The sequence below is a fragment of the Hippoglossus hippoglossus genome, chromosome 2, assembly GCF_009819705.1.
Source record: "Hippoglossus hippoglossus isolate fHipHip1 chromosome 2, fHipHip1.pri, whole genome shotgun sequence".
In the NCBI taxonomy this organism is placed as follows: Eukaryota; Metazoa; Chordata; class Actinopteri; order Pleuronectiformes; family Pleuronectidae; genus Hippoglossus; species Hippoglossus hippoglossus.
In genome coordinates, this window is record NC_047152.1 from 6,948,476 (window position 1) to 6,964,303 (window position 15,828).

A 15,828-nucleotide genomic window follows, 5' to 3' on the forward strand; every position below is an offset into this window, starting at 1 on the left:
AATCAGAGATGGTGATATATTGTATATTATATATATATATATTGGCTGGATATGATAGATTAAATCGTATCCAAAGCTTTTAACCCCCCCCCCCCCCCGGCTGTAACATATCTAGATTGTTGGTGGTGTAACCCTCCAACGAGCATGATTATCCAGTCATTGGCCTTTCAACCCTCATTATTGGCTAGTCCTCTTTTTAGTATATTCCAATCTCCAAAAGAGTCCAAGCCTGTCGACCTTATTATGAACAACAGCTCCGCTCACACGTCTCCTTCAATCTGCTGAACTGTGATATTCTTTAATTATTAGTTTAATGATAAACTCTGAAATACACCTTGGGGTTAGAACCCTCATATACATCATAAAGGCGCCAAAGGAAAGAGATTACCACACACCCCAAGGGACTCGTATACTGTGGAGAGGCAGGGGGAATAGAAAAGCACAGCGCAGCACTTTCTGAATTCATTATGCATCAATAGTGTGTGACATAGCCAATATATGTTTTCTCTACCTGAGATGTACTGATATGAATAGTATGATATACTACGAATTTGTTAACAATTTGCAATGTGTGTACCCATCACCAGATGTCACTACACACAGAGTGCCTGTGTGTGTTGAGGGGAGGACCTGAAGTCAATTGTCTGCTACTTTTACACAAGTTAATGAAAGTGTTATGCATTAAAATACAAGATAAAAAAAGTGTCATGTCTTTCTATTCTATATTTTGTGCCATTCAGCACTGTCAGTTTTATGACATAAAAAAACTATGACATTCTTGTATGGATGTGTGAAACCATAATATACTATGAAGGTTTTATGATATTTTGTTCATACTGTAATCTGATGTTTTCATGTTTGGGACTATGACCTTTCTATGATACTGGTCAAAAATGCATATCTGGATTTATCACTACTGTGTTGCTTACTTTTATTAATTTACAATTATTACAAGAATATGGTGCTCTTATTATTTAATCTATCTATAGCCTATATTCACAATGTTTATAAAGTGTTTCTTAGATGTTTGTTCCTAAATATGATTTCAATAGTACATAACATAATTTTAGAATTGTTCAATCAACTTTATATATTGGCCCATTACAAAAAATAGTAATAGTTTTTACAAAGGAGGAAAAAAGGACAAATGTATATTTCGCCTTGGCCACTGACGGACGCGCTGACGTGCAGAAGGGGAGTGTGCTGCGTCACTTCCGGTGTCACTTGCTGGTCTGAAATGTTTGTGTACGTACTCCCGCGGCTCCTCGTGTCTCCTCCACAGACGGAAGTGAACCGTCCTGCTCATCGTCTGAGGCGGGTTTCGAACCATATTCACTCTGTCCCTCTGTCAGTGATTGACTTTGTTCACACACGGTGTCTGGTGCTAGTTTAGCAGCTTTAGCTTCTCTCACGCCTCCTTCACTGAACACGGTGCTTTTATTCAATTAGATTGTGTGACTGAGCAACGAAGAACAAGGCTTAAGGTTTGATGTCATTTATTGTGAATCTGTCAAGTTTCTGAAGATTTGAATGAGTTGAGGAGACAGGGAAACTCAGCTACTTTTCATTGTAGCATCAAGAACTTGCTCCTTCACAGTTGAGTGAAAAATGTTGGTCACCGCTTTTATTTAAATATTTAATAGGAGCAAGTTGTAGATGGTTAAAAGTAGAAGTACCTGACTTTACCTTTAATTTTTCTCTAACTTTGAAGAGTAAAAGTAGTTGAAACCTGACGTACAGATAGTGGAGGTGATCCTGAACAAGAGTTAAGTGAAAGTTCATCACCTGTAAATGATTTTTTTAAAATACTACTAAATGTGAGTAACTAATTCGTGTTGTAATGAAGAAGCTGTCTTTATTATTTCATTTGATTGTACTTGTTAATGTCTTGAGTGTCAAACAAATCAAAGTTCATAATAAGTGACATCGAACTTTCAGCGTTTGCCTTTTTGGTTCAAACTTCACTTTCACACTAGTGATAACTTTGTTAATAGAACAGCAGCCTCATTGTGAACAATTGACAGCAGAAAGTAAACAGGAAATTAGCTCCATGGTGTAATTCTCAACAGATTAATCAGATGAATGATAAGAAAGCAGTTGAAATGCCAGAGGCTGCAGTTAATTATCATTAATAGAAGGTTTCTCTTCAGCTCTGTAGCCAGGCTGACACAGAGTCACAGCTGGACTGATCCATCTGTTCCTGTAACTATGAGGAGCAGTGATTGACACAGATGTCGCCCACATCGAGTCTGGTTCTCGAGGTTTTTTTCTCTCCACAGTCCTAGAAGTTTTACTCGTTGGGTAAAAAAACGAGGAATCAATGTTTTAAAAGTGATAAAAAGTCGTAGCTAGTGATGTCATCCCAACTGTTGGCTTTCTCTGTTATTTTGAAGGTCTGGACCTTCTATGTAAAGCACCTTGAGAGAAGTAATTGTAATGTAATGTGTATTATCATTTGGAGCAGTACAAATAAAATTTAATAGAATTGTAAATGAAACCTCTGATGTAGATGAAGTGAAAAGCTGCAACGTCTGTTTTTGATTAGTATTTCATGTGAATCAATTCAACGTGTGAAACTGAACATCAGTGTTTAGAATTAATTTATCAATTTATTCATCAATATCCTTTACATCACTTGATGCATAATTTAATGATGTGTTTTACTTATATTTTCTCATGAAAAACACTATATAAATATATGTAAGTGCTTTTCATTCACCATATCTAAATAAATGTGTTGTGTGCTGCAGATGCAGAAGAGAGCGTCTGCATCACCGGAGGTGAAGGACGACGACGAGGACGCCATTGTCAACGCTGCAGAGACCGTATCCTGAAGACGGACAGAGCTGCAGATTGAACAACAATAATCTACAAGTCGAAGTTAATACACATAAATAATAAGAGTGCTGTGCCTGTTTAAAACCTGTTAGTTTGGAGCTCTTTGAAAACGAGTCCTTGTCATCAGTGAGTCCTCCTCATTCATGTGCAGAGCTTTTTATAAACCAGCCTGTGAAGATAGAAAAGTTTGTGTTCCTCCAATCTGGTGTATTCACAAACTTTGTAATGATATGAAACTGAATTTGTCTTTATGAATAATGATATACAAGTTTAACAGATTTACAGAAGTGATGTACATTTTTCCATACATTCCAATGTTGACTAATTCAGACCCAAGTTTTCAATTTTTGAAAATAAAAGCTGTTTAATTCTGCTCAGCACGACAGCAACAAAATGAATGTGCTGTTATTTTGAAGAGAACTTGCCAAACAGGAAGTGATTCTGAGTTGTGTCATATAGTACTAACCATGTGTCCAAATGGCACCAAAGTAAACGATGAACCTTGTGTGAGCTCTAATAAAGCACATGACCGTTGTGAAGCTGTGAACAGTTGAGATATGTGAGAATTAGCAGATATGTGAATGAAAGCTCTTAATATAAAGCTTGTAAATGTTATTTACCACAAATGCTAAGGGAAGTAACAAAGTACGTTTACTCAACTACTGCAGTAGTTATTTAAAATAATAATTATTGTATTAGTTTTTAAATTTCTTACAGTGAGAGACATGAGGCTCAGTGCTGGACTTGATGCAAGAGAGAAACAAGACGTCGCTCTTCAGTACGACTTCGAGGTACTTACAACTCACAACACTACATTAGTACTGCACCAAACTCTTCTCGCAGCTGTAGTTAGTACCTGAAGATAATATACAGTTGAAATAAAGACAACAAATAAAGTAAAAAAAAAAAGAATACGAGTTTAACAATGGAAGCACCAAGACATGTCACTCTGTTCCATTTGTTGATTATCACTTGTAGTTGTATAGATTAGTTACAGAGTGGAGGTTCTTCTCTCCAATCTATCTCTGACAATTTAGAAGCTCATGCATTTTAGATTGGTTAACTCAGTAAATGTCAATCTGTTGAGATGTACTCTCCAAATAACATAGAGTCGAGACTTTTCCAAAGTAGCCAAAGAGAAAACTGTCGGGCTAATGTCAGCTTAATGAACTAAATTAAATTAGCTGGGCTCCCCCTCGAGCCGTCTCAATAACCCCTGGGGTTTCCTGGCCAGCTCTACATCTCCACTAAATCCATCACGTCTGCTGCTCATTCCATTCTAAACCAACATTAAATCATGGATGTAAATCAAGTCCCTCAAACTAAATAGTGACAAATCGGACATGATCATCATCATTGGTCACAAATCCCTCACTAAAACCAGTCCCAACTTCTCCTTCACCATGGACAACCCCACTCTTTCTCCCTCCACACACATCCCCAACCTCGGGAGTCATGTTTGACAGCAACTAGTCCTTTGAACACCATGTTAACCAAATCACCTGGAACTGCCTTTTTTCACCTTAATAACATAGCCCGTCTCTGCCCATCACTCTCCTCCTCTGCTGCTGAAACTTTGATCCACGCTTCCATCACCGCCAGAATCCAGTATTGCAACAGTATTGTCTATGGCACATCGTCCAAGGTACTAAATAAACTCCAGCATATCTAGAACTCTGCTGCTCGCCCTGTTCTCCAGAATCTCCAGTGGCTCCCCGTCTCACAATGCATCCAATACAAAGTCCTTGTCCTCACTCACAAAGCCCTCCGTAACCAGGCCCCCTCCTACCTCACCGACCTGCTCCACCACCACACTCCATCCTGTCGGCTCCGCTCCTCTGATTCTAACCTCCTGTCCCATCCACTCAGCACCAAGGCACCGGACCTGGGGCAACGGAGCCTTCTCCCAAAGAAGTTGAAGGTGCTAGCATCACAAAGGAGGTTCACGTATTGTGCGACGCCTCAGAAAAAGCCTACGGGGCTGTAGCGTACCTCCAAAAATAGAAGATAGTCAGGGCAAGACCTATCTGGCATTCCTCATGTTAACATCAAGAGTCGTGCCACAGCTGGAGCCCAAATTGCCACAGTGATTCAGGAGGAGGAGCTCACCTTGAAGACACCTCAGTCAAGCCACCCTGTTGACAGACTCGACAACTGTTTTGATGTGGCTGCAGTCAGAGTCTTGCCGCTTTAAGGTGTTAGTTGGTACAAGGGTGGCTGAGATCCAGGAGCCCACCGACCTCAATGCATGGCGCTATGTGGATGACATCACAAGAGGGAAGAACTTGAGAGAGCTTGCAGAGCCCAACAGATGGAGTCAGGGCTCACCTTTCCCCCACCAATCCCCAGACGTATGGCCCATGAAATGTGCCGCTTCAGCTGAGGAAGAGGTGTCATAACTGGGGAAGTGGACTCTCTGTGGAGTCACATCCCCAATGCCAGAGTGGCAAGTTCCAGATGTGGACAAATGCAAATCTTGGAGGGGAGCTTATGGACATTACAGTGCAAGCGCTTCACGGGGCGGCAGACTAGCGCAACAGCCCCACAGTGTCAGATTACCAGAAGTTGGAAATCCTCATCTTCCAGAAAGCCCAGAGTGACCGTTTCCCGGATGAACCCCGCGTCACCTAGTAGCCACCTACTTACCTTGTCCCAAGAGTTTAATGAGTCAAGCGAACTAATCAGAGTTGGTGGATGACTATGTAGATCTGAAGACCTGGAGCATGCCACCATCCATCCCATTGTCAAACTCTTGATCCAGGATTAGGACAAACGTCTGTCACCCTGGCCCAGAGCTGAAATGAGGTGCACCTTATGGATCCTCAGAGGACGTGAAGCTATCCCTCACCATCAGCAGTCTTGCACAGACTGTCATCGATGGAAGTCCAAACCAGCGGTCCTCACAATGTGCGACTTACCAGTTGCCAGCCTTCGTGTCTTTAAGCCTGCCTTTCACTCCAACGGCACGGACTGTTTCAGACCCTTCCAGATAAAAGTCGTGCGGCGGTCCAAAAAGAGACGGGGAATAATATTCAAGCGCCTCACCACTTGGGCCGTGCACTTAGACCTCATTGCTCGGAGAGGAAGTCTAGCTGAATTATTGTCAGATCAGGGGACCAACTTCAAGGGAGGACTGAAAGAGCTCCGTGAGGCCTCCCTGTCTCCGGAGTTCCGCACTTTATACAACAGTGGGTGCTCAGGATGCTGCTCATCAAAGTGGAGGGCATCCTAAACTGAAAGCCCTTGAGTTACGTGTGTAATCTGGTGTCCTGTTGATGGGCTGGCTAGATGGCTCCCTTCCTCAAGTAGTATACCTGAATACGGAGCTCTTCAGTAAACTCATGTGGAGTCATTCCCAGATCCTGACAGATCACTTTTGGTTAAGTTTCATCAGACCCTACTTACCTGGTCTACAAAGCCGCCAGAAGTGGCACACCAGCGCAGATGGTCGTGAGGTCTGCCGATACAAGACAAGATGTACACCAGGCCTGTGGCTCAGCAGGTAGTCCTCCCAGCCATACCAGACGACGAGAACCATCCTCCTAACATGTCCCCTCCCAAACCGGACAGTGGAGCGCGTGGAGCATGTGTTATTGTAGCCCAGGTTTTGGCACATGGTCGCAAACACACGGGATTCAAAGTTCCTGCCGTGGTCGGTGGGGATGACCTCGGGTGTCCCGAACATTCCTTCAACCAAAGCATCTACAGTGGTCTCTGCTTCTTGGTCAGGCAGGCTGTGTGCCTCTGGCCACTTGGTGAAGACGTAGCGGTTACCCCTTTCCGAGTGGGGCGAATGGCCCTAAAAGCCCCTGTTGGAGATGGGCATGGGATCTGTCTGTGGAGCCTTTGTGTGTGGTGCAGCTGTCGCAGCGGCGACAATAATCTTCCACATCTCGCCTGTGTTGGCCCCGGCAGAGAGTCTTTGAGATCCCAAAGTGACCAGATCCAGGAGCTCCACGTACTGCCTGGAGCACAGTCTCCTTCAGAGCCCCTGGTACCAGCACCTGCCACCGTGTGTCTCCTGTAGCTGGTTCCTTCCAACCCCATCACACAGGCGCAGAGTTTCAAACACTGACCATAGTCACTTTGTGGTTTCCTCCCACCGTATGCACAGCCACTAGTCCCTGATTGGCAGACGGCCCCCCCCCCCCAGGTCCCAGAGCTGCACATTTCACCTCAGTCTTTAAGCATTTGCACTCCTGCGCCTCCCTTTTCTCGCAGTAGTGGCAGCCGTCGCTGTCGCAGGGCTGAGGGGAGAGTGCATCCGAAGCGTCTTTAAAGCCCCCACTAAAGCATCATAGTCACTACTATCATTGAGGCTTAGCAGCAACAGGCTAGTCAGAACATCCCCAGTAGGGCTTTCTCCTCTGTTGACCACTTTCCAGCCTGGGCTAACAGTTGAAATTGTGCATGGAATGCTCCCCAGTTAGCTTTCCTGTTGTATCTGGGGGTTTTCATTGACGGTGGGATTGCTCCTCTGTGCGGCTCCAGCCGCGAGCTGTTGGCTGGCATTCAGAATAGTCTTGAAGGTCATCTTGTTAACGGGGGAAAAGTCACTGTAGCCGAAAATGTTTACTTCTGACACCAATGTAGTGTCCTCGCTGCAGAGACGACACGGAACTCGTGTCCTTATTTGCAACGTTATTAAGGCCAAGAGAGCATGTGGCATTTGTAGTTTATTGCTCCGACACTCCTCACATCAACCCTTGTCTACTTCCTATTTCACCCCTGTCCTGCCAACAAACCAGCCAATGAGAGACTGCCATCCCACACAAACCAACAGGCATTGGTCTAGGAGTGTCATGTGCCCCACCCTGACCTGTTCACTAACACTCTGGACATTTCAGTAGTTATTTAACAAGTTCTCCCAAGGTAAGGTGAGTTGAGTTACCTAAGAGCTTCTTTGGAGAAGGGGACCAGAGAACAAGCCTGAGGGTAGTCGTTGAGATCTCTGGAGCAAAACCAAGTCCAGCATCTTGCAGTCGCAGGCTACCCGAAGTTGGTCATGCTGCCCCTTGTTGCGACGCTGGGTGTCATGTCTTTGGATGAGGCTGCTCTGGAACAGAGGGGACAACCGATGAAGGTTGCATGGTGTTGAAAGGATGTCATACATAGTTGTGACGATGAAGCTGAGCTGCTTTGCTGCCATTCTCCATAACTTGTTCCAGCTGATCTTCCTCCTCTCCACATTGTCCCAACATGTCCACTGCCCACCAAGTGAGACTGCCTTGGTTGCCAAGTTGTTTGACCGAGGCCTCCTCTTCCTTGCTGAACATGTCCCACGATGTCCCTATGTCTTGAGATTGGTTCAGTGGTATGTGGAGTCTTGCCCTTGAACTCTTCTGTGAGACTGGTGGCGGTAAGGCACCGGGGGAATCAAAGTACGTAGGCTGTGATTGCTATTTGTAGCTTGTCCACTGTTGAGATTGGCTCTTCAAAGATAGTGAGGGGCCAGAAGGGCAAATAGCAAGAACCAGGCCTTCAGTATTTGAGGCAGCTGAGTGTTGTTGACGGCCTTTCAGGCTTGCGCCATGCCACCTTCCAAGGCTTTTTACAGGCCACTCAGATACAGTTGGGATAGGGCCACCTCCGACGAAGAATGTAAGGTCAGTGACCTGTCCTTTGACAATGGAAATGCTGCGTTGGATGGTTTTATTTTCAAGTGGGCCTAGCTGATATCCTCCTCCAGCTTCCTGAGTAGTCTGGTGTTGCATATTGCAGCGGTGGTCTGAGTAGTAATGTCATCCACGTAAGCTCTGGAGGCCCACCACCCATCTTCAGGATGGGCCAATGACCTCCATAGCCATTGTAAAAGCCAGGGGTGGGAGGTGCATTCTGCCTTGATGCTCACTTGTAGGTATTGCCAATGAGGTGGTAAAGTCAGCAGCGGGGGAAGCACAACTGTAGGTGTTGGAATGGTGTGTGGAATATGTAAGAAGCTGAAGGCATTTGCAGTGACTCGAAGTCCAGGAAGACTCCATGGGTATAGTCTTCCTGTGCTACACTATTGTGACGAGCCTCCAGAGAAATCTCAGGATATCTTGTATCCCTCATATGGAACTCCATTTGGTCTGGGGCAGATTCAGACGTTGGCCGAGGGACTTCATTTTGTACCCATTTCCGATTTGGATGGCTAGCTTCTGATAAAGCTGGAGTAAGTTGTGGCTGATTGGACAATTGTGGTGAAGGGTCAATGTTTACACGGGTTGAGGAAAAGTCACCTTTCTGATCATGTTGTTCTATGTAGTTTGCAGTGCATCGTCTGTTAAGATTTTGCGAGCCAGGGCTCCTTTAATGTAAATGGAGGCTTGTGTCTGATCAAGGTTTCCAGACTTTGTTGAAGTAGTTGTCGGTGTAAGCTCTGACACGTATTCCAACATGCTTATATTGTGAAAGTACAACAGAAATGTGACTGAGGAATATGAACAGTAGAAAAAAAGATCAAATAAATCCAAGAGTTTAAACTGACCAATATTCTGCTGTTGTATGGCAGATTGTCTTAGACCCAATTGTACCTTTGTCATGGTTGAAGAGGAAAAAAGCGGTAAGTAAAGACAGCAATTGAGAAGAAATAGCCCCAGGTATTTTTCTACACAGTTGATTGATGCGCCGTTCCTGTCCTGTTTGAAGTGAACCAGCAGCGATGTGAAAGAGTTGAATGTTTTTGTGTAATGTGCCTAAATTGGGAAATAAAGTCTCGGGAGTGTTGTCACCACTGATGTCTTGTGTTGTTTCTGTTGACTATTTAGATGCAGCTTTGACTCGAACACAGCCTTAGCGTTGTGTACGTGAAGCAAAAGTGCGTTGAACAGGCAGCAACAGAATCTTGTACAACTTGCAGTAGATGTGAAATCAGACGGCACAAGAAATGGCAAACTTTAATGGACTTGGCAGAGATACACATTACATATCATTTAGCACAACAACAAGAGTCAAGTAAGTCCAAGTGTAACATAAGCGCAACAAAGTTGTTTTCACCAACGTGTAGTCGGGCGAGCCTTTTCCTGGAAGGAAAAGAAGTTTGGTCAAGCAGCTCAGATATCAATACATTTGCCTTGAGTGCTTTGTAAAGAAAGGCTAAAGGCTAGTTAGCTAAACAGGCAAGTGCCAACGAGGTGGGCCAGGAGCAGGTGAACAGGATCAGAAGGTGATTAGGAAAGACAAAGGGCTGAAGAGAAATGAGGTGTAAAAGAGTTGTTTGGGGGGGGGGGGATAGTAGCCGAATTTAGCAAAAAGAGTTTAGGGTAGCAGAAAAGGAAGAGTAGTTAGATTTTGGCCCATTTCTAGGAGAAGGTGGCAGTTTGTCCAAGCCCACCTGGGGGCGAAGTAAGAGGATAGGAAGACTTACCTGTGTGGAGAAGCAAGGTTAGAGGACCGAGTTTGTGTCAAAGAAAAGACTTACTTGCGTGGATGTAGGAAGGAAAAAAGGTCAAAAGGAGCAGAGTGGCCCGCGCCCGCTGCCTTCCCCAGCTGACTGCCACAGCAGACTGCCGAGTCTTCATTCTCCGAGTCTTCATCGGACGCGGCTTCGTCGGACGCCGGGTGCACACTTGCTTTTCACCTGCTGCTGCCCGGCTGCCATTGGTTCAATCCTCTCTTCCCCACCTGCACACAATTTTACACTAATTAACACACTTGAACCCCAACTGCTTGATTGGTCACGTGACTGTTCATGTCAAAAAGCACTCTTTCGTTTCGTCTCTAAGAGGAGCAACACCACGACCGGCACATCCAAAAGGAGCCCTTTTCATTCACTGGTAACACAACTGGGCTTCATACTTCAAAGGACTGTGAAATTACAATTCTGCTCACATCAGTTATGTTACACTCTGCATAGACTTTCTTTGTCCTCAACCACAGACTTGACTGGCAGCCACCATTTTGAAAGCGCGCACGCGCACACACTTGGTAAGTACCCTTAGTTTGTTTGTTTATACTTTGACTCTTTTCTGAATAAATACTCTTCTCAAACACTCATGTTGTCTGCATTAATGTTGCGCAAGTGTCCTTTTTGCCCACTTCGACACTGTCACCGACTCCATATCTTTCTACTTAGCTAACATCTGACATGCTTATTTTGGTTGCTTTAATTTCTTTAATCACAGTTACAAATTGGAAATTACTACTTTAATGAAACTTCATCAATACTATGCTTATCTTGTCCCTTCTTTTGAAGGGTGGTGCCCCAAAGTAGCTTCAATGAAATCAAGTTGTTATTTAACATTATTACTTTTAATTTAGATTTGAAGCACTTTTCTTACAGCCACATTAATTTCCTGCACAAAAGCATGACTTTTTATTTCATCCCACTTAAGGTATAATAATCACAAGTGTCATCTGAACTGATTAACTGATTCAAACAATATAGGCATAGCTTAGTATGTAGTTCAAAATATAACTAAAAGACTACGTTACCAGTTGAAACACTCTTTTTTCCACACTAGATTCCCATTTGTTTGACATACTGCAGTCACAATTTGATGACATTCTCATCCAAATCAATACTATTCATAATCTAAACACTCATTTAACTGACATTCATTACACCTGGCCTAGATTGACAACAGCTGATCATCAACTTGACTAACTCAGTCACATGTTCCTTCAGGGTTCACAAGAGACTCGACTCCACCACCTACTGGTGCAAACTCTGCTGTTCTCTAACATGAACATCCAGTGACACAAGGACAGGCACACGTGCTTTTCCTTTCTCTGCCAACTGTATTACACCATCAGTTCTCTCACACGCTTGCAGATAAAAGCATTGACACACCCCCCAGCCTGAAAACATCAACTATAAACATCAGTGGAGCTGACGAAACAAAGACTACAGAGAAAACAAGGATCGTCGTGAGAAACAAACACCACCTCATATGGGACCCCAGAGCAACTGATGAAACTACACTAAACTTTACTGATGTAAAAGGACTCACCTTATGCATCATTTTCATCAACATCATGATCACACAGTGGTGGAGGAGATGGTGATGGCAGGATTACCTGGGAAACATAAGTCTGAATGAAACCACTTTTTCCACAAGGCAAGAAATTCTATAATACTTTACTTGTTCACATGGAATTTTATGTTTTCCTACAGGAACTCTCATACATCATTCTAAACATTACAGTAGTTATTCAATGCTGAGAGCCACACAGAAAAAGGAGCTAATCTTCTTATTTCTGTGGCTGTCAACAGCAACTCATTACTAATGGCCTTTCTTCATGATGAATCTACTTTCACTAAATGCATTGTTGACTCATCTTCAACTACATCCATCCACCCATTTGAAATGACAAAGATGAACTAAGGAGCTGTTTTTGCTAATTCAACAGGACCCTGACCTGCAGCTCCGCTACTGGATGATCAGAAAGCAACACTTCACTCAATAAAGTCTCACTGACTGCTGCATTACAATATAGAATCTATATGTGTGTGTGTGTGTCTGTTTGTATATGTCAGCCCATATGAGAAATCATTCATACTTGGTCTCACACACAGCATCATGAACTAACTCACTCACACATATACTCTGTATGTCGACTCTTTTTTTTACTTTATCTTAGCTTAATTTTAACTGTATATTATCTTCATGCACTAACAACAGCTGCGAGACGAGTGCAGTACAAATGTAGTGTTATGACTTGCAAGTACCTTGAAGTCGTACTGAAGCCCAACGTCTGGTTTCTCTCTCACATCCACTCCAGCTCTGGGCCTCATGTCTCTCACTGTAAGAAAATTATAAACAAATACAATTAACACCCATTTCAATAACAAGTACTGCAGTAGTTACTTCCCTTACCCCCCCCCCCCCCCCCCCAGCTACAAACATTTACAAGCTTCATATTAACAGCTTTCATTCAGATACCTGCCAATTCTCTCATATCTCAACTGTTCATATCATCAGCTTCACACCTGTCATGTGCTTTATTAGACCTCACACAAGGTTCATTGTTGACTTTGGTGACATTTGGACACGTGATTAGTTCTATATGACAACACTCTGAATCACTTCCTGTTTGGCAAGTTCTCTTCAAAGTAACAGCACATTCATTTTCATGTTTTCGTGCTGAGCAGAATTACACAGCTTGGGTGTGAATTAGTCTACATTGTAATGTATGACAAAGAACATCACTTCCGTAAATCGGTCAAACTGGTCTATAATCACTAACAAAGACTAATTCAGTTTCATGAAACACTTTGACAAAACACCAGATTGGATGAACACTAACTTTTTCTATCGCCACTCTTCATCACAGACTTGTTTATAATAAGCTCAATGAGGAGGACTCACTAATGACAAGGACTCATTTTCAAACAGCACACAACACATTTATTTAGATATGGTGAATGAAAAGCACATATATATTTACATCGACTTTTTCATGGGACAATACTTATAAACCACATCTTTACATATGCATCAACTGATGACAAGGATATTGATGAATAAATCGAGAATTTCTTTAATACTCTGATGAAAGACTAATCAAAGTCCGCTGATGTCCTCCCACCTGTTGGGAGGACATCACTAGCTACAATTTTATATCATAACTCTAATCACTTTTTTACCCAATGAGCAACAGTTCAGGGACTGTGGACAGACAACACTTCATTAAGTGGAACTAAACCTCCAGAACCAGACTCCATGTGGTCGACATCTCTGTCAATCACTGCTCCTCAGAGTTAGAGGAACAGATGGATCAGTCCAGCTGTGACTCTCTGTGTCAGCCTGTCTACAGAGCTGAAGAGGAACCTGGGCTTCTTCTTCTCATTTTCTGCTATTAATGATCATTAACTGCAGCCTCTGGCATTTCAACTGCTTTCTTATCATACAATCTATTGAGAATTACACCACAGAGCTAATCTCCTCTGTTTACTTTCTGCTGTCAATTGTTCACAATGCAGCAGCTGTTCTATTAAACCAGTTTTCAACTAGTGTGGGAGGAAACTTTGGATACAAAAAGACAAACATGTCACTTATTCCATTTTATTTGTTTCCACTCAAGACATTAACAATTACAATGCTATATAAGTTTTTCTTGCTATATTAAGGGGAACATGAGCTACTTTATCATTACTACACTGATTACTTAGTTACATTTAGTACAATTTCTAAATTAATCACTTTCACTTCACTCTTGTTCAGGACGACCTCCACTATCTCTATGTCACGTTTCAAGTACTTTTACTGTTCAAAGTTAGAGATCATCTAAGGTAAAGTCAGGTAATTCTACTTTAAACCATCTACAACTTGCTCCTATTAAATAAAGAAACACATTTCACTTCACAACTGTTTCCTCTCAAGGATCTTTTCTAATTATATTTATTAGGAGCAAGTTCTCCATGATATTATGAAAAGAAGCAGACTTTCACTTTGTCTCCTCAACTCTGTCACATTCACAATAAATGACATCAAACCTTCAACCTTGTTCTTCATTCTTCAGTCAGTGAATCTAATTGAATAAAAACACCGTGTTCAGTGAAGGAGGCGTGAGAGAAGCTAAAGCTGCTAAACTAGCACCAGACACCGCGTGTGAACAAAGTCAATCAGTGACAGAGGGACAAACACAGAGTGAACAACAGTGAATATGGTTCGAAACCCGCCTCAGACGATGAGCAGGACGGTTCAGTTCCGTCTGTGGAGGAGACACGAGGAGCCGCGGGAGTCCGTACACAAACATTTCAGACCAGCAAATGACACCGGAAGTGACGAAGCACGCTCCTCCTCCGCACGTCAGCGCGTCCGTCAGTGGCCAAGGCGAAATATACATTTGTTCTTTTTCTGCTTTTAATACTAACATTCACTTTTTTCGTATTTTAGGAACATTTATATTATATGGACATTTTATTTAGTCACAAACAATATCTTCTAAACACTTTACAAACTATGTGAATACACAGATATCAATATTAATAATAAAGCATAATAGAAGGTAATAGCAGAACAGTAGCTATGATGTAGTAATAACACCAGATGTGTATCTATCACTAGTATCATAATATATCAACTCTATGGTGTCCAAAATATCATTAAACCTTCATAGTATGTTATGGTTTCCCCACATCAACGTAAAACTAGCACCGTTTAGTATGTCATCAAACTGACAGTGTGTGGAATGGCACCTAATATAGAATAGCAACACATGACACTTTTTTCATCTTGTCATTACAAATGACAATTGCATCAGAAGTAACACTGCTCTGTGTATTACCAGGATTATCAACACTGTTATCTATTGAATTTCAGTGTCTGAGCTGTCATGAAGTCACATTAGAAGACCACTTTCTGGAATTCGTACATTGTAGGATTTTGAAACTCTAACTTTTTTAACCAAACAACAAACATCGACAGTTACAATAATACACCTTCCTTGTTCCTTTTTTCTTACTCTGTGTAAATGTGTGTGGGTCCCTAGGTTCTGACCTCGTTCTAATGACCTGATTCTGATCATTTGCTTCCACGTTCTTTATCAATTCACATTGTAATCTGATGGGTGCAGCTTCCTCTCACCTCAGATCCACTTGTTTCTTTAGTGATTTGTGCAAACATCTTCCATTAAGGACATTAGACATCTTCCTTCTCAGCTTCCATTCGACAGCCTGATGGCACCGTGAGCTGAGCCTCTTCATCTGGCACTCCACCGCCAGGAATGGAATCCAAACCTCAGGGAGCGTTTCCAATGGACTAAATGTCAAAAAAGTGTAAGGGAGGTACAAGGCCATCTGAACACTTTGTGATATTAACTGGAAATAAACTTTCAGACTTTGATGTTACTTTGTTCCTCACAAGCCACAGAGGGAATCTTTGTGGAGTGAACTCGACAGCTGACAATCTCCACCTCGTCCTTCTCTCTGGATCCAGGGAACTACTGCACTCACACAACTTTCTTAGACTTTATTAAACTGATTTATAGTTTAATGCACTTCATCTTGTTATTTATATGCAGATTTTTGTTGCGTGTATTGCATGCTCACAACATCAAATACAC